Source organism: Bactrocera tryoni, chromosome 4, assembly GCF_016617805.1.
Source record: "Bactrocera tryoni isolate S06 chromosome 4, CSIRO_BtryS06_freeze2, whole genome shotgun sequence".
Lineage (NCBI taxonomy): Eukaryota > Metazoa > Arthropoda > Insecta > Diptera > Tephritidae > Bactrocera > Bactrocera tryoni.
Window position 1 is genome coordinate 23,195,039 of NC_052502.1, and position 19,680 is coordinate 23,214,718.

The window sequence follows — 19,680 nt, forward strand, 5'->3', positions numbered from 1 at the left end:
TGGAGTTGATAGAGAACTCCTGACAGTAAACCCCTCTACCAACATTCCCCCCAAGCTTTGGCCTCTCTCCTTCAACGGCTTCTTCCCACCCACAACTCCCTCGTCGGTATATGGGCAGAGGAGGAGACGCCAGAGTTTGAATTAGGTATCGTTTTTACAATTTTTGTCTTTGCAACAGGTGATGGGTTTAGTATAAAAGTTATTGTTTATGAGGTCCATATTGGAATTTATTTATATTATATATTATTATGAATGTTTACCAGCGACAGTATAGTAGCTGATAGCCAACTTCGTATCCCAATTTTTGGCAATAAATAGTCTTAATCCAAAATATAAAATCCTGAATGGTGCTTACGTTTTTAGTTATACAGAAATCAGTGGCCGTGCGCAATTCAAAAAGCTTATACCATATAGTATCCAGGCCATTCAATGAAAAACTATTCAGCCGCTGTCTTACATAACACAGATAATAAGCTAATTCGCTTAGATGAACATACTAAAAGAGAAAAGTTCTATACCTCAATGTGTTTGTGGCAGTGCAGAATGCAAGCCTTATTACCTTGGAACTAGTGAAAAACTAGTCCCAAATGTAGGAGCGAAACTTTTACATACCGATATACAATATATTTATGTATATGGACAATGTATACAAATTCAAGCAAAAGCTTCACATTTGAAGACTTTTCATAGGCATTTAATATGTCACCGGACAATAAAATATATTCTCACGCCCTTACATACGCACACATATGGTTAAATGTATTGTTGTAAATATGTATGTGTTTTTACGTATATATCATGTACTCGCATGAAGGGACTCATTGCCATTGTCGCGCCATTTTCTCCGGTCTTTATCCTTTTGTTTGTTTTGTTTTAATTGTTTGTTTGTTGTCATTGCCCTTTCACTTCATTCCTTTTGGTTAATTTGCCATTTTATGAAATTTCTAAATTAATGATTTTCGTGTTATTGTCAGCGCCTCTTGGACTGCCCAGTTACGCCCAGTTTAAGCCCTAATGAAGCATTAAAAGTATTGCCTTTTGTTTATGCTAATGTGTGTTTTCACACTCTTAACTCTTCGCATTAATGCATATTGCTTGTAATTATTTGTTTATTTATGTATGTATGTATGTGTTGGTACAATACACAAGTTTGCTGCATTTTAATGGCTTTGTAAAATTGTTGTTTTCGTTTGTTTATTATTATTAGCCTGCTTTGTTAATGTGGGGGCATAAAATTTATTTGACTGATCATTCATATACATACATATGTATATGTAGAGGTTTCCGGTGTAAATTTTATTTACATAATTAAATGTTTAATGAAAAGTGATTACAACTAATTTATTTAAGAGGAAGTATTTGGACAAGAAATTTAATTTTTGCTGATTACTTTTCTCTACGTTGCAGTTCTCCCACGATTGCTTGAGTCTTCTTCTTATTGGCCTAGACACCGCTTAGGTGATTATAGCCGAGTTTCGCAGTTTGGCGCCAATTGGAGATTCCAAGTGGAACCAAGTTCTTCTCCACCTTTCAAACGGTGTGGAGGTCTTCCTCTTCCTCTGCTTCCCCCAGCGGGTACTGCGTCCAATACTCTCAGAGCTGGTGTATTCTCTTCAATCCGGACAACATGACCTAGCTAGAGTAGCCGCAGTCTCTTAATTCACTGAACTATGCCAATTATGACGACATTTCAACGTTCATGCCACGGATGATTTTTTATGCCTGATTGTCATTTGAAATCCTAGTTGATTTATTACGATGAATATTTGTACATACTTATATTCCATTCGGCTGCTCGAAATATTTTTTGTGGTATAATGGGAAATAAAAAGATTGATTCTTGATTTTGATTGGTCAATTTATATGGCAGCTATATGCTGGTATCCGTCCAAGCAATTTTTTCAGAGATTATAGTGATGTCTTGGATAATAATCCCTGCTAAATTTCTTGAAAAATTTTATACAAAACTTTATTCCGATGATTCAGTTTGTAAGGCAGCTGTATGCTAAAGTTGTCCGATGTCGGCGGTTCCAATAAATGAGTAGCTTCTTAATCATGCAAAAGTTCAGAACAATACCTTAAAAAGATATGGACGAACGGACAGATAGACGGACAAAGTTAAATCAACTCAGCTTGTCAATGTGTTCATACTTATCATGTGTTCCGTTTGGGTGCTACAAACATCAAGGCAAGCTTAATATACCCTGTTCAGGGTAAGATAATATGTATATGTGAAGTCTACTCACAAGTTTTATTAGTTCGCTTGCTGCAAAATAATATTTTCACCAATCTTTGGTTAATTTGAGCCCTTGCGGGGATCGAACCCGCGACCTTTGGATTAGAAGTCCAATGTGCTATCCACTGCACCAAAGGGCCGATTAAAAGGTAACGAGAGATCAAAATTTTTGAATAAAAAAAATATTGGAAATATGAAAGTCTGTTTTGTAATCTTCAAAGAAGCCGCTGATCATATTCCAAGCTCTCACCTGCAACGAACAGTTGTGTGCTGTTTACACAAGTGTTTCAAAATAAAGGTATGAATTGGATGGGACCCAGTCTAGTGAATACTGCCATCTGTTATTAACTTTTTTCTGTGAATGGATGTTATATGATTTTACTGTTAATAATATTATTGCTGTATATGCCGATTGTCCGATTATCTGTCAGTAGTCATTAGACAGATGTGTTAAGGGCTCTGTGGGAAGCTTATCAGAAAAAATTTTGATATGTGTTTTAATCTAGAAAAAAGGTAGTGTTACAAGTTTTTACCCACTTCCGAATGGTCAATACGTGATAAAGATAATAATTGAGCTTTCACTTTGCTCTACCTAAGATCGTAGAGTTTGTTTGAAAATATAATTTAATGATATTTCATATTTTAGCAAACCAAATTTTTGCTAACGGCTTTAATCAGATATCGCTTTGCTCCATGGGCTCGTAAAAAATTCCAAGAATAGCGGCGTTTTCGAGCCAAATTTAGATCAGCGATGAGGCCCATTTCTGGCTCAATGGGTATGTAAATATGCAAAATTTCCGTATTTGGGACGAAGAGGAACTTGAAGAGATTCAAGAGCTGCCATTTCATCCAGAAAAAACAACGGTTTGATGTGGTTTGTGGACCGGAGGAATCATAGGTCCATATTTCTTCAAAAATGATGAGCTTTATCGCTGAAAAAAATGTGCTTGTGAAAATCAGGATGGGTGGCCTTCTCGTTTTGTACTCGTATGTACTGTATGGCGCCTCTGAGAATGCGCCTTGCCCCATTGAAATCCACACGTTTAAAGTATTTTTTAATGTAATATTCTCTATGGGTGGTAATTTCTACCAAATATTGTAAATTGAAGCCTACGGTTGGAATAATCTAAGGTGGCAATAGTTGCAGAAGCAGTTGTAATATTTGTTTGTTTTTGTAACTACTTACTACCATTTAAATCTCTATTGTCAGCACTATTCTTCTAGGTGTCACATTTGTTCAACAGTTGCAAGTGTTTGTTTACCTTGCAACACCGAAAACTGAATCACCAAGTAGCGTTAAGTAAACATCTAGCAAATATGCACCTACTTGTATATATGTGTTTATATGTACATGTGCTTGTATGTAACATATGTATGTAAAAATCCATTAACAGCTCTAGTAAATGCACCAAGCTGCAATGTGAAGCCAACAAATATTGACTGCAAGTAATTGAAAATTTAAATATTTAAAAACGTATTTGGTCATATTTCCTTTTCTTTAAATAGTTACAAAAACCAACAAAAGAATTTAAATATGAAAATTGATATTGCAAATAACCATATTTACCTATGATTTTCGATAATATTATATCTAAGTATGTATGTATGTTATATGGAAGCAAATATTTGTGCGGCAGTTATTTAAAGTAAAATTTTAAATTGCCAGAGTTGCAACTGAGCTTAAGCACATAAGGGTGGATCGGCGATTGAAATTTGCTATTTATGAATACAAAATTTCTAACTGTGGTTTTGATGAATAAGATCCTATAATTTTTCTGTTCGCTTTACGATAAAGGCTTTTGTAAGGGATATTAGAGCAAACGAAAATAGTCGTAAAAGTGGATGTCACACGTCGACAAAGCTTCAAAGAGAACGAAGACAATGCTAGTGGCCTGAAAGGTGATGATCATAGTTTTGTGGGATTTACATTTACATTTTATATTTCGAGTTTAGAGAACAAAAAAAATATTCGTCTTCATCTTTACTGGCGTAGGAACCGCTTACGCGTGGCGCCAATTGGAGATGCCAAGCGAAGTAAGGTCCTTTTTCCACTTGGTCCCTACAACGGAGTAGAGGTTTTCCTCTTCCTCTGTTTCCTCCTGCAGGTACTGCGTCGAATTCTCTCAGAGCTGGAGTGTTTTCGTCCATTCGGACGGCAAGACCTAGCCAGCGTAGCCGCTGTCTCTTAATTCGCTGAACCATGTCAATGTCGTCGTATGTCTCAAACATCTCATCGTTGCATCGAATGCGATATTCACTGTGGCAAAGGACCATAAATCTTCCGCAGAACCTTTCTCTCGAAAAATCGTAACGTTGACTCATCAGATGTTGTTATAGTCTGTGCCTCTGCACCATATAGCAGGACGGGAATAATGAGTACCAAATTGCTGGTTCCACTAATGGCTCCAGTTGTGCCTATCTCACGATAGGTCACATGACGATCAGGTCATATTAGTTTGCGCACAGCATCAATAGTTTCCGGAACCACAACTGATTTTGGAGTGTTCTGCGACCTCGATTGAATTCATCATACCATTGATAAACACTGGTCTTTGATGAAGCTTCATCGCCAAAAAATGAATTAAGTTCATCGATGCACTGTTGATGAGATAAATCACATCGTTGTGAAAAATAATTAATTAACTTAATTCCACTTTGTGGCCGAGATGAATATTTCAAGTTACTATAAAGAGCACAAGTAGCGGCCGCATGACAAAACATTCTGAGTATTTATAACATCAAAAATGCCAAATTTACAATCAAGTTGTAAGTTGCCAGATCGCAACACTAGGATTGCCAAATATCGAAATATAAAAGGTAATCTACTTACTACTTGAGGAAGAGAAAAAAAATAGAGACAAGGCTCCCTACTATGCCAAGTGTTTAGGTTGATTGAACACAGAATTGCAGAAAAAGGCATCTCATTTGACGAAGAAAAAAGTGCTTTTCCACCATGACAACGCACCGGATGTAACCAGTTGTGACTTTTGTGGTCGCCACTGCCAAGTGGTCAAATGAGACTTTGAACTGTTTCTTTTATTTTATTTTCTATGAATTCGGCGCTATGTAACACTTTTCTGTTTCCAAACTTCAAGCAACATTCGACTATGTTGGGAAATAAAACGTCTTTTTTCCAACATTTTGAATTTAACGTTTTCTGCGAGTCCTTAGAACTGGGGCATTTCAGACCAAAAAACCTGGGGTACTATAGAAAATGGCGGCTGTCACATATTATTAATAGGTTTATTGGCAACACACGCTTAAACAGTGTCTGACAGTATTCTCTGACCTCACGGTTGCGCCTGTTGTTCGCAGTGAAAAAACTCAAACAGGATACGAACTTTGTAGTGTATTGAAATATATTCTTTCTCTGGATCTTGTTAAGCCAATTTTTGACTTCAGTCGCCTTCGAAGAAATTCCACAATTCCGTTTCTTCCACACGTTGCATCAAACTGTGAGTTCGATTTGGATAAAATTTTGACTGTTACGGTCTACGAGAATGTATTACACGTCAATTTTTATCGCGATAGTGGCGCCATCGTGCGGTGAGACTAAATATTTATTAAATTACCCTCGTGATATAATCAAATAGCCTTAGCTTTAAGTAGCTTATCAGTCTGAAGTTCAATTATTTTAGGTGTGTCTGACCTACCTAAAAGGTTAAGGTGTTACATGGGTCTTCTCGGGTAAAAACAGGCTTTTTTTCAACAATTCATATAAAAAATGAAATCTTTAATTGGAATTTTTTATTGTTACAAACATACACTAAGGCATACAAAGAAATTCTGAAATTTTTGGGGAAAAATATTTTAAACTACGTCATTTGCGGTTACCCCTCGGAAAAAAGATGAGCCCGCTTTGGCAGGATAACTACTTACAGGAGCACCTAAAGTGCAAAAATACGTGTTTTAGTTAAAATATTAATATAGAACTTGTACGAAGGGAAAAAAATGAAAATTAGATTTTTGGCAAACATTTTTACAAACAAATGAAAATGTCAGTGAAAATTCGCGACATTTTGTTTCAAATAGTTATGATCGAAAAAAATACTTTGTCCAAGTCTTTAAGAATTGTATCAAAGATCCGTGTAAAATTTCATGAAGATCGGTTGACTAGTTCTAGAGAAATCTTGCCAAGCGACTTCAAAACACACAGTTTCGAGAAAAACGCGTTTAAAGACGGCGCACTTAGCCTCGAGCGCACAGGTTCTCAGGTTTATCTCCCAAACTATTACTCGGATCAATTTGAAAACTTACGACAATATTCTGAAAGTGTTGTAAAATTTAATAAGACAATGAAAATATTAGATTCTTTGAAACCCGTAAACTCATGTAACCCCTTAACCAATGGCTACCAGTTTTAATTCAGAAGATTAGTATCGGCATTGGTACCCAGTTTCTGCTGAAAATTCTCTCGTACTTATAATAACCTACACATTTTTTAATTATTTCTATCGCACAGTTCACTTCTAACCCAACAAACGTTACTTTCGAGCCAAAGGAAGTAGAATATGTCAGAAATTGGAACATTAGAGTTCAGAGGTTTTGTTTCCTTACTGAACACTTTAGCCTAAAGTTTAGGCTTTAAACGAATCACCTTCCTTTTCAAACTCGACATCCGCTTTAAAGACAGCCATGATGTTTGATGTTTTGTTGTAGATATGCACCTAACAACAACAAGCTAACTAAGCTATGTTGTCTAACAGTTAATTTACGCACGAATCGAATGCAATAAAAAAATTATTTCGTTGCATGACTTTAAAGAGATTTTTGGAATTATTTTGTATGTGGCAGCAGCTGTAGGCAAGAAAAGAAATAATATTTATTGCAACAGACAACTCGCTTCCATTCACATCTATTTACAAGAGATATGTATTTGTTGGATTTGTGAAGTTTGTGGATGAAATGCATTTTAATTAAATGTAATTTTGTGAAGACACGTACACGTCCGCATTAAACAACAAAAACACAAACAACAAATATTAAACACACTGGTGGCAAGTGCAAACTCGTACATTAAAGTAAATAAAGGAAGAAACTCAGATGAATTTCGTAAGGAAAAGTATTATCAAACAAAAACAACAATGAAACAAACCCCAAAACGAAGTTGGAGTTCCATTGCCAACTTTTGATAGCAGCATTTGGTGTTGTTGTAAAGAGTTGTCTACAGTTTTTGAGAGCAATGAAGCCACTATACAAATAGGTATACAAAAATAGAAATGTGCATATGTGTGCGTGTTGATACACACACATAAAAGGTAAATAGAATGTAGTACACGAAATGCATCCAGAAAGCCATTTTACAAATGCTTAGACACAAATGTAAACAAAGCAACAGAAATCAATAAAAGAAAGCAAATACTTATTTAGTTTGATGTTGTTGTTGCTATTGATCACGTAGAGTAAATATAAATATTTTAAAATAAAATTGTTGGTTATAAATCAGCCCTTCACAAAGAAAAAAGCTTTCTATACAATAATGTATGTATGTCAACAATTTTTCCAGTCCTCTGAACACTTTTCATAAGCTTTTTGCTACTTTGTATGTACATAGATAATATATAATTTGAATAAGCACTTTTTGGATTGGCCTTCAGCTGCTTCAGCGAATTTTGTTTTATCTCTTCGATCGCTTGAAAACGGGCTTCACAAAGCGGGCAATTTCAGTTTGGGAAAGAAGAAAAAATTACCCAGAGCTAAATCTGGTAACTAACACCTCAATACGGCCAAATAGAACTCCTATTTCTGTTCCTCCGGAACAAATTCATGATAAACCAAATCACGAAGATCGAAAAAAAAACAATGATAACCTCGATTTTTGAGCGGCTTTGGTGAGGTTTTTGCGGTTTCGCCTCGTTTTTTCCTACTAATCCGCATATCAAACTCATAAGCCTATTTCTCGTTGGTAATTATAATGCTCTACATGAATGTGGGATCGAATTCCATGATCAAGCATGTCCAAAGATACCTGTTTAAGGTACTGTTTTTGAAAAAAATCAGCTTTATCGGGACGAGTCGAGCAGGAACGCGTTTCATACCCAAAATATTCCCAAAAATCATTCCAACGGACTCGCGAGAGATGTCGAGCTCTCCTGCCATCTCGCTAACTTGCCTGACGATTTACCAGGACCATAAATTTCACTTCTTTAATATTTTTATCAGTGGAAGAGGTCGAAGATCAACCAAAAGAAGCATGTCTTCAACGATCTCTCGATTGTCTTTAAGGCTTTGTACCACTCGTAGGCTTATGGTTTTGATAAAACTGACCGTAAGTACAACATTCGCAACGATTCCGCACACAACGTTTTGTTAGAAATACAAAATTTGAGACAAATTCTTTGTTTGATATTTTTATCCATTGTAAAATTCGCAATGCTCTACTGTACCGACTTAAGCAGCTGTTGTAAACAAACTAGTTGACGGATGGCAATCATATTTGGCATAGTAATTAAGGACAGTAGGACTGTCCAACTTAGATTTTTTTGAAATATAATTTACATGAGGAATTTAGTGACAAATTCCGGGTGCCTTTATGTCACAATGTAGGGTAGCTATATGATATGGTGGTCCAATCTGAACAATATGTTCGGTGATTGTAGTGATGCGATCAGTTCGTATGGCAGCTATAGTATATCTTAAAGTGGTCGGTGATTTCATTAAATGATCAGGCTTTTGGGGAGAAAAGTTTTTGTGCGAAGGTTCAAACCGATATCTAGAAAAGGAAACTTACTGTTCTACAAAAATGGTCTCGTATCATTTTTCGATGAAGTTAAGCATTTTTTGATTTATAATGGTTTTTTTTTCATTGAGTTATAAAATTCATAAGAAGAGAAATCATTTGCCTTAAAATAATAAAATTTCTACCGTTTTGCCTGCAAACTTCTGCAACTAGAATTATAGATTTCCAAGTAGTTGGAAGCGAGATTTGAATTTTTCTAACTGAAAATAAGGAAAAAATAAGAAACTGTAAGACCGATTTCATAGATTGGTACAATTATTTTTTGTACATGTGACGCTTATAGAAAAGGTAAAGGATTCAGTGCTTGAAAATCATCCTGTTGGCTTTAGAGAGATAGCAGATTATCTCAACTTCTGTTATGGATTGACTCGACACATTTCGGTTAATGTTCTGGGTATGAAGCGTGTCAATGCTAGACTCGTATCAACATACCTGAAGATTTAATGAAAACGATGTCGAATAGAGGTCGAAAAGTAGGTGCCTGACACCGTAGCTGAAAACCCTAGCTTCATCAAAAGTATCGTAACTGGTGACTAGGCAGGGGTTTATTACTATGACGTCGAAACTGCCCAATAATTTAGTAAATGGAGCACCAAAAATTGGCCGTAATCCAAAAAAACCAAAAGTCGCTGAAGATGCAGCTGAGGTTTATTACAAGTGTATGGAATTGAAGCTGTCCCTATACCATAATAGCGGTAGGCTAAGTCTCAAAAGGTATTATCAGAGACCTAGGAGACGGCATGAAATTCTTCATTAAGAAATATTTTTTAAAAGCATACATAATGTTGAATTCAGTCCATTTCTACAACTCCATATATCATACAAATCTGTAAATCATATCAAACAACACTTTCTGTACGAAATTGTATACAAAGCAAAGGCAAAATTATGAACTAGAGGAACATTTTGCGAAAATTACAAGTACCGTATGCCCACAACACATATTGTAAGCATTTACATACTGACGTAAGAATCTTAAGAGATATACGAGCATATTCACACAAACATTTAAGCACTTAACTGCTTCGCAGTGCATAGCCAGTCATTAAAATTTTTCATCAACACATAAAACGACTAATTCTTCTGAAAGTATGTGCATGGACGAATTGGGTTATGCCACAATCACTGTTGCTGCTCGGTCATCTGCTCTCGCTGCAAGCACACTTCGATAATTTTAGCACCTGAAAACAGTCTCGAATGCAGTAAAATCTGAGTGGCGCCTGCGGTTAGCATTTAAAGCACCAAACCCATTTAGCAAACGCTTTGGACTTGCCACCAGCTCGTAAGCCATGTGCATACGGAGCTCAGTGCAACAGCCTAGCACATCTGAGAGCCAATTGAAGCGCATTCGAGTGCAAAGATTGCAACTTTCAAAGCAACGCCTCCAACGAGCGACGGCAAAACTCTTAAGTGTTTAGAATTCAAGCCCAAATTGTTAGTGAGGCTTTATGAAAAGAGTTTATGAAAAGAAGAGGAAGCAGTATTTTTAGTTTACGTAGTAAAAGTAAGCAGTTTGGATGTCGTATATTTATATAGACATGTAAGTGTGTGTGGAAAAGGCTCAAAGCAACAAGCTCCTCTTGTAGGCGAACTAAAGAGTATAGTGGCTCGTAAAGAGGTTGGACAGCAACGGTTATCTAGTGTTTGGTATTTTTTTCAATATGTGTATGTAAAGGGTGATCCATTTCGAGGTTCCCTACTTTTTGAAAGAGAAAACACAGAAATTTCAAATTTAATGGGGAATGTTTATTATCATTTGAAAAAACATTCTGTGGCATTTGTTTTTTGAAAATTATCTCTTTCACATGTAGGCCGCGGCTACGTGTCAGGTCCATCCGTTGAGCCCAATTTTCGATACTCGTTTGAACATTTAGACTAGTAACTGGCGAATGAGACGCGTGAGGTTTTGCTCCAAGGTCTGAATTCAAGCGGGATTATCCGCCTAGGCTTTAAACTTTACATATCCTCACAGGACAAAGTCTAACAGTCTTGATGGTCAATCGAACGTGAAATTATAATAATTACGAAGCGTTCTTTCAATAAATCCATTGATTGATGCGATGTGTGGCAAGATCTCGACGTAAAATGCGCCAAGTCGTTCCATACGTCAGTCCGTGTTGCTGCGAACGGCGCCATATCAACTCTCCACGGTCTTCGTGTAGACTCTCAGCTACGGCTGCTTTATTTTCTTCACTGCGTGCTGGACGTGGTCTATTCGGTGGAATATTATCCAATAATGAATGATGGAATTCAAGACGGGTGATGATGTTGCGAATACTAAGGTCAGTAGAAAACCGCCGGTGTTGGAACATTATAGCATATAGTAGCCATAAAATCTGCTAGATCAAAAGCAAGATAAAGATCTTTTATACACTTTCATGTTATAAAATGCATTGTATGGTATTATAACTTCGGATGAGCCAAAGTTATCCTTTTTCTTGTTTTCTAGCGGTTTTGACAATACTTTGAGCTCTACTTAAGAGTTTTAAATATGAGTTCTCATACTATATAGAAACTCTGCGGAGACCTTTCGAATATGGAAGGCTGGTTGCAAAGTCTTATGAAAGAAAAATTTGTAATTCTCAATTAACTGAATATTGACAGCGCTTAAGCTTCATTTTAAAAGCTTTTGAACATTTATTTTAAAACATTATTAGGAATCTTGTAGTAATTTTCCTGCTCTAGGCAACTCAACTGCATTTTTTTGAACCAGCACTTTATAAATGTACATTTATATTAATATTACTTATCATTAATATATTTTCAATTCCTTTGGAAACTTTATCTATGAATAAATAGTAATGAATAACAGTTTATCTTTTTATATTAATCAATTATTTTGTTTTTCCTTTCAGGTAAGCTTTTGGCCTAATCTCTAATCAATTGTTGTAAGTTGTGAAAGCTAAAGGAAACGCATTAAATTGTACTTAATATTTTACTAAATTCTAACGAGTATTTCAAAAGTTTAAAAAAAATATAAACGCCATTAGAAATAAGTCTGGTCATTATCGGTCCACTAAGCTTAGTTGCCTCGAAATGTTGTTCGTTATATCTTATTATTAACAATAAATTAGACTCTAAACTTTAGAGTAGTAAGCCATTGTCTATTTTGTAGTAAGTTAACATAAATACGTACTTTCTTACATATCGATAACTGCTGCATATACCTCAAGATGGCATTTATGACCCATATAGTCGGGTGGGATGTAAGTAACTTGAAAGTTTTTCCAATGAAGTGTATAATTAAAAGCATTATGAAATTCATTTTTTCTCCAGTGATCCTACTTTCTTCTTTCTAAACATCTTAAGCCTTGTTTTCCTTCTTCTATGTTTGAATTTTATTTCGTGAAATCCATTAGTTTCACTGCTGCTTAGATTGTTGTAAATTTGTATAATTATTTTACGATGATGATCATTTCACCAATGTTGTTGCTTTATTTTTTTGCAAAATTTGATTCGGTCTGCCAGAAAAAAACTTTCTCATAGATTTTAATACAATAACAATCTTCTGGGTCAAAACAAGCATGCCAACGCTTAATGCAATTTTCCATTCACTTGTTATGAGCCTCGACTGTTTTTCTTTGGTTTCGCCTAATTTTTGGAGTGTCATTCGCTATTGGACTGTTTCGACGTTGTACTAATAAACGTACGCCGTGTCTCCGGTAATGATGCGTCTGATGAATGTAGGGTCCTCAGTTACAATGTCAAGCCTCACTTTCGACCTCTATTCGACCTCTATTCGAAAAAAAAAGACAGTCGTTTCTACGAAATCGGAACGGAGCCGGATTTTTATCCGGCCAAGGACTGTCAACACGGCACATTTCTGCCGCTATAACATCAACACTAACAACCTATACTCGACGTCGTTTTACATTGACAGACTTCGATCGGTCCTTAAAAAAAATTGAGATAATCTGCTCTCTCTTTGAGGTCAGCACGACGATGTTCAAGCATTGTTAACAAAGAGTGAATGAACGACACGCATGATACTCGATTTCGATGATTTCAAGAATTTTACTGAAAGTGTTACTCTAATACTTAGGCTCGTGATAAAGTTGGCTACCCAAAATACTAATGTAACATTTTCCGTAGCCGTAATTGACGCAAGGATATTAAACTTTCTTCTTCTTTATTGGTGTAGATACCGCTCTTACGCGGTTATAGCCGAGTTTACACACGACGCTACGCGCCAGTCGTTCTTCCTATTCATTATATGGCGTCAATTGGAGGTTCCAAGTATAGCCCGGTTCTTCTCCACCTGGACTTTTCAATAAAGTGGAGGTATTCCTTTTCCTATGCTTCGCTCAGCGGGTACTGCGTCGAAAATATTCAGAGGTAGAGTGTTTTCATCCATTCGGACGACATGACTTAGCCAACGTAGCCGCTGTCTCTTAATTCGCTGAACTATGACAATGTTGATGTATACATTGACAAACGTATACGGCTGACGAGGCTGACATTGTTGTTGGCGTGAATACTGTTCCAAAGAGAGACGAAATTATCTACAATTTCGAAGTTATGACTGTTAACAGTGATGTGGGATCCATGTCGCGAGTGCGATGACTGTTTGTTTGATGACAGGAGATAATTTGTCTTTCCTTCGTTCACTACCAGGCCCATTTGCTTCGCTTCCTTATCCAGTCTCAAGAAAGCTGAACTAACAGCGCGGTGGTTGAAGTCAATTAGCAGCAGCAGCTGTAAACTCTTATAGAAGATTGCTCCTTCTCTTCAAGAGTAGATTGAAGGAGTCTCACGATAGGGAGTGACCTTGACTGAAACCTCAGTTGGTATCGAACAGCTGAGAGAGGTCCTTCTCAAACTTTATACGAAGTTAAAAAGGGTTGTAACAATCTAGGAAAACTTTTTTGTCGTTTCGGTTTGCGCGCACAGTTTAAATATATCAACCTGCTTCAAATATGATCAGATATACAACCCGCTCAAAACTCCTTGGTGTCATCATTGGGAGTGCCAAAATTCTTCACAGTCTACAAAACAAAATTTAGGACTTCATTACAACTCACAGCGAAGAAACGAAGTTCGGTCGATTCTGTTTTTAAGATACTAGAATATTGGAATCGTTAATTACTATCTTTTCCAGCTTCCTGATAATTAAAAATATTCAGTTCATATTCAGTTTTTTCATAAAAGAACGATAGTTTTTACTTTTCTAATTCATCTTTCTAATTTTTGTGTTTTCTGGATATTATTGCATGAACAAACCAATTTTTGGTCCCAACATACTGGAGAAAGTAAGAACATATTTTTTCATTTGAGGTCTAAAAAATTAAATTCTTCCTTATTCGAGGCTCCAAAACAATAAGAATTTTAATGTTTAAAATTTTTTTCACGGCTCTCTTTCTTCGAGGCGCGGCCGTTTCAAACGTCAAGCAGTCTCGCACGAACTGCCTGCACAAATAAAACGAAACTGATTTTCCAAAAGAAGAGTATAAAAAATACTCCCAAATGATGGTGTATATCCCATAGCGGCAAGAAAACAATAATACCGCCAGCAATTGCTGCAATAACAACAACAGCGGCGTGTAAAGAGCGTAAAATTCTTGCATCTTGTGTACTTACACGGCTGCACTATTTAACGACGCGACGGGCAGACGAATAAATAAAAAGTAAATATTTTCGTTACGTGCCTATTTGTGGTCTCATATATTTGGCAGTCGCCTACAAAAGGCAATACATCAGCTGCTACCGTTGGTGTTGCTTCGATTGCTGTTGTTGTTGCTGTTGCCTGTACTTGCTCCCTAAAGTCACACGCTGGTACCGCCTCGTAGACACAATGCACAGGCGCAGCCGAATTTCTATTTTGTTGTCTTCTATTCCCTTTTTGTTGTTTTCTCACTCGTTTCAGCTTGATGGCAGCGCTGCATGCTCAAGTGGCAAGGCCTTCCGGTCTTGTTTGCGCCGCATTGCCCCAATGGATGATTTCTTTAATTGTTGTGCTATCACATATGCTGCTGTTGTTGTTTGTTGTTGTAGTTATTGTTTTCTTTTCAATTTGCTGTTGTTTTTGCTGCACTTGAATTTATGCCTTCGAGTGGCTGTTTTGCTTTGTCCGTATGTGTGTGTGTGTGTGTTATGTGCAATTTACTTTCGTCTTTGCAGCACGATTCAAGTGCAACGCCGAAGAGCCTTGGTGTGTCGGAGGGGTGCGTGCACAAAACCGCTAAATCACTCATTTGTGTTTCATTTAAAATGTTTTGCTTTTCGAACCCGCACCCCCAGCGACGCAAAGTGGTTTATAGATTATGCATTTATCATTTCGATTATATTCATTAATTCATTCATTCCGATACCGTTGCAACACTATGGGTCCATTGATCTGCTGCCGAATATTCAATTAGCCCTTTTTGGAGATTCTCTTTTCCTTCGTCGTTATTTGCTTGAGAGGTGTTGATTGTGGAAATTATGAGCGCTCGTGAAAGCGAAAGTGTTTAAACAGCCTTTTTCGTTAGATTTTTTGCTCTCCCTGCGAGGGTGGCTTAATTGAGTTTTCCCATAAACAATAAAGATTCTTCGAACTGATTAAGTATTTTACAGTTCCATTTCATTTTAATTGCGCTTTTCATTTGGACCCCTTTTGCCGCACTAATTAAGTTAGTTTCTCTTCTCTGGTTGCGGTCGTAAATTTATTTAATCGTTATGATTCAATAGCGTGATTTTTAATTTTTAACTTATCATGACAGACGTCTTCTTAATATAAAATAATGTATTGAAACCGTCACGCTCACAAAATCAATGCTGCAAAGCGGACAATTGGTTTACAACATCCATGGCATATAACGCTTAGAATATAGTTGAGGTCAATAGAAGTGGTAAAAAGTTTATTATTACGGTAAAAAGAGGTGACAAAATTCTTCACTTATTGAGAGATCTACATATATTCCTCTAAGAACCCATAACGCTCTCAAACTTGCGATGATTACCTCTTCATTGTCGCCGAATTTCTTTTCTGTGAGCATAGGGTAGGTTAGGTCGTAGGGTTGATCCAAAGTCGATGGATTTCACGTGGACACATATTTAAATTATCTAAAAAACTCCATAAAGTGCTTCACTTAGCCACTTCGTCAGATTCTCCAAAGGTGTGGCTATCGAAATTTTTCATTATCAGTCTGACAAAAGCCGGACTGTATGTTTAGAAAATAGCGATACGCTGATCCCCCCTACCCTTCCTTCATATAGCTTTGGCAAAGTCCGTCAAAATATCTAGTCACAGCACGTACCTATCCCATAATGCCCAGTCAGAACATCTACAATTGCAGCGAAATAGACTTTTTTGAGATCTAAGAACCGAAAGAGGAATTAAATGCGAAAGTAAGTTCAATACATATTTCCATCCAAGTTGTTGCACGGTACCTTAATCTGAAGGAACATCACTCCTTGCTTCTTGGTTTTTTTTGTTATTTCCTCCTTAAAATGTTCAAATAGCACATAATATTTGTTGTTGATGTGATTCCCCTTTTCAAAATAGTTGACGGGAATAACTTCGTAATCGTTTTGAACAATTACCTCGCTGGTTGATCTAGATCTCCGTTCTTTGAAGTCTCTAGATGTTTGTTTGTGTAACAGATCGAGTTCTAGTAGCTTGAAGCTGCTAATTTATTCAAAATATGCCGGACGTTAGAAGCTCATCTGTTCCATTAACGGAAATGACAAATCATTACTGGAAGTTCATAAACAAGTAATGTAAATAAGTATATTAAAATTGCGCTTGTAGTGTCAGATGTTTAGTTTAGCTGCTAATATTACCATGTTTGTACGGATTGCTCATCTCCTAATTGCTTATGGATTTTATAAAAAGATCTAGCTCAGAAATCCAAGCGGAGTTCTGACAATTTGCTTCAGTAAATATCTTTCTATTATCTTTCGTATAAAGTATGACATATTATGTTTATGAAATCAGAAGTGAGGTCCGTTTACGTTTGGAAATATTCTGAAAGGCCTTCATTGACCTACTTACTCTAGTAAATGCAAATCCAGAGTATGTATTACAAGTGATAATAATTCAATAATTCCACTGAACTTCTGACTAAATGTAATTCAAGAAGCTTTAGAGCGGACTTAATTATGGTAAATAGAGATAATCAAGAATAAAGTGATGAGAGCATTTCATCTATGCGCAAAGGATCATAAATCTTCCTCAGAACCGTTCTTTCGAAAATTCATAATATCTACTCATCAGATGTTGCTATCGTCCACGTCTCTGCACTATATAGCCGGCGAGGATGATGACCGGGATTGGTCTTTGTTCGTCGAGAGAGGACTTTACTTCTCAATTGCCTAAGTATCATCTGTTGGCAAGAGTTATTCTGAGTTGGAATTCGAGGCTGACTTTGTTGTTGGTGTTCTGAGATAGACGAAATTATCTATGACTTCGAAGTTATAACTGTCAACAGTGACGTGGGAGCCTAGTCGCTAGTGTGACAGCTGTTTGTTTGATGACAGGAGATATTTCATCTTGCCCTTGTTCACCACCAGACCCATTTGCTTCGCTTCTTTGTCCAATCTGGAGCAAGCAGAACTAACGGTGCGGTTAACAGTAAATGATATCGAGGTCATTGGTCATTACGCCAGCAGTTGTAGACTATTGTAAAAGATTGTACCTTCTCTATTCAGCTCTGCAGATCACTTAGGGTATACTGAGCATATCAGCCTAACTAGCTGAGTCGATTTAGACATGCCCGTTCTGTCTGTATATACGCGAACTAGTCCCTCCATTTTTGAGATTTTGATATGAAATTTTGCATACGTGCTTTTTTTTCCATTTGTCAAAATCGGACCAATATAGGATACAGTTTCTACACAAACTTATCGATCAAACTCAAGTCCTTGTATAGGAAAACTTTTTTATTTGGCAAGGTATTTTCACGAAATTTGGTACATATGATTTTCCAAAGAAATGGTATAATCTTGGAGATTATTGTTCAAATCGGATCACTATAACATATAGCTGCCATAGAAACTGACTCATAAAAATCAAGATACAGATTTTTTATAACCTTTTATGTCAGAAAAGCGCATATGAAATGTGTTATAGCTTCGGTGCAGCCGAAGTCAAGAATTTCTGTTTCTACTTAAACTCAGGGTTTTGATGTTTAGTTTCAAATTCCTGTGTAATCCAAATATGTGGCATGCCTTTAAAATACAACTCAGTAATATTATGTTTCGATAAATGAAGATAGAAATATACAACTCAGTAATATTATGTTTCGATAAATGAAGATAGAAATATTTTTCTCACAAAAACATAAATAAAGTAGAATAAATCAATATTCGCCATCACTAGTGTAATCTTACTAGTTCACGCCAAGCAATCAATACAATACGCCTCGTTTATCCTCGTTAAGGTGACTTTGACTTTTGCCAATATTATTATCCCCATTACACGCATAAATCCACATGGACACAAGTAAGTATGTGTGTTGGACGCCCACAGACAAGTGCCGCAGTGCAGTAAATCACACATAATCAAAATATCTGTATCAAAGAATGTCGGACAACACAATTCAACACCTCCACATAATGTTGCACGAATGTTTATTATATACCCCGAACCATACAAATAAATCAATTCGGACGAACACAAGCCAAACTAACCGACTAAAACGTAAAGAAAGACATAAAACAAAGCGCAAAGGAGCAATCAGACAAAACTCGTACACGAAAACATATACACAAAGAGTGGGATTACACACACACACACACTCATACACAAATGGGAAAGAGAGCTGAAAGCCGCATAAAAAAATTAAGACCAAAGTTGGGTTGAGGATATCGAAAATTAAAGCATCATTTGCACTAAAAGTGACGGCCGCTTCGGCTACCGTGCAACGCATACACGAAAGTAGCGTGCAACACACATACACACTCATATAAATATATATATACATAGTTATATATAGATATCTACAAACATAGCGTAAAACTCTTGGACAGCCGACAAAGGTGAACGGCTGAAATGGGTGAGCTGGTTGCATGTGTCCATGTGGCATGTGGCAAGTTGCTGCTGTTACGCGCGCCACAGTCGAAAAACCGAAACCGAAAAATCACCACCTTCAATTTATCGCCAACATCAAATCACTGCCAAAGGCTTATTACCAACGCGCCAACAACACGTCAGCAGAAAATGCAACAACATAATCAGTCGCTGAGTGAGTTGTGGCAATAGTGGCGGCCAGCTTGCCGGGTTAGTTCGTTTCGCCGATTCGTTTGTCGGTTTGTTGCCTGTCTGATTGCTGCCAGTGGCATAAACAGCAGTTGAAAATCCATGGTGAATTTGCTCCTCTTTTTGTGTTGCGCGCAGCGAATGACTGGTAGCGCGGGGCGGTGTAGGGGTGCTGCACAGTTTTTGGGTATAAATGTTGCAAAATTGCGGCAAATTCAGTTTTATTTGGGAATTTTCGGTGATTTTGGAAGTTTTGGTTTTCTTAACTTAAGGAAGGGCACGAAAGAGTTGATTTGATTGATTTGAAATATTCTTCTCGAAAGTGCAGCAAGTAAGGATAAAAAAGTGAGGAATTGTTTTAGATGAACCTAACAATAAACAAAGCTAACGTTCTTGTTTGCTCTAACCTGAAATTTATTAAAGTAGGTATTACCAGAAAATAAATGGAGAATGGCGATAGTTTCGAATCAGGGCCATTCGCAGCAATTCGGACTGACATATGGAACGAATCGGCGCGTTTACGTCGAG

At 36.8% G+C, this 19,680-nt stretch overlaps 1 protein-coding gene and 1 non-coding gene across 2 annotated transcripts in view; one reads left to right on the forward strand and one right to left on the reverse strand.

Annotated features, from left to right (window-relative positions):
- The window catches only part of LOC120773727 (netrin-A-like), a 610,257-nt gene that overhangs the window by 11,971 nt on the left and 578,606 nt on the right, over positions 1–19,680 (forward strand). The gene's annotated exons all lie outside the window — the stretch shown is intronic.
- On the reverse strand, positions 2,303–2,376 carry Trnar-ucu. Its single transcript has one exon. It is a non-coding gene; the product is annotated as a tRNA-Arg (tRNA).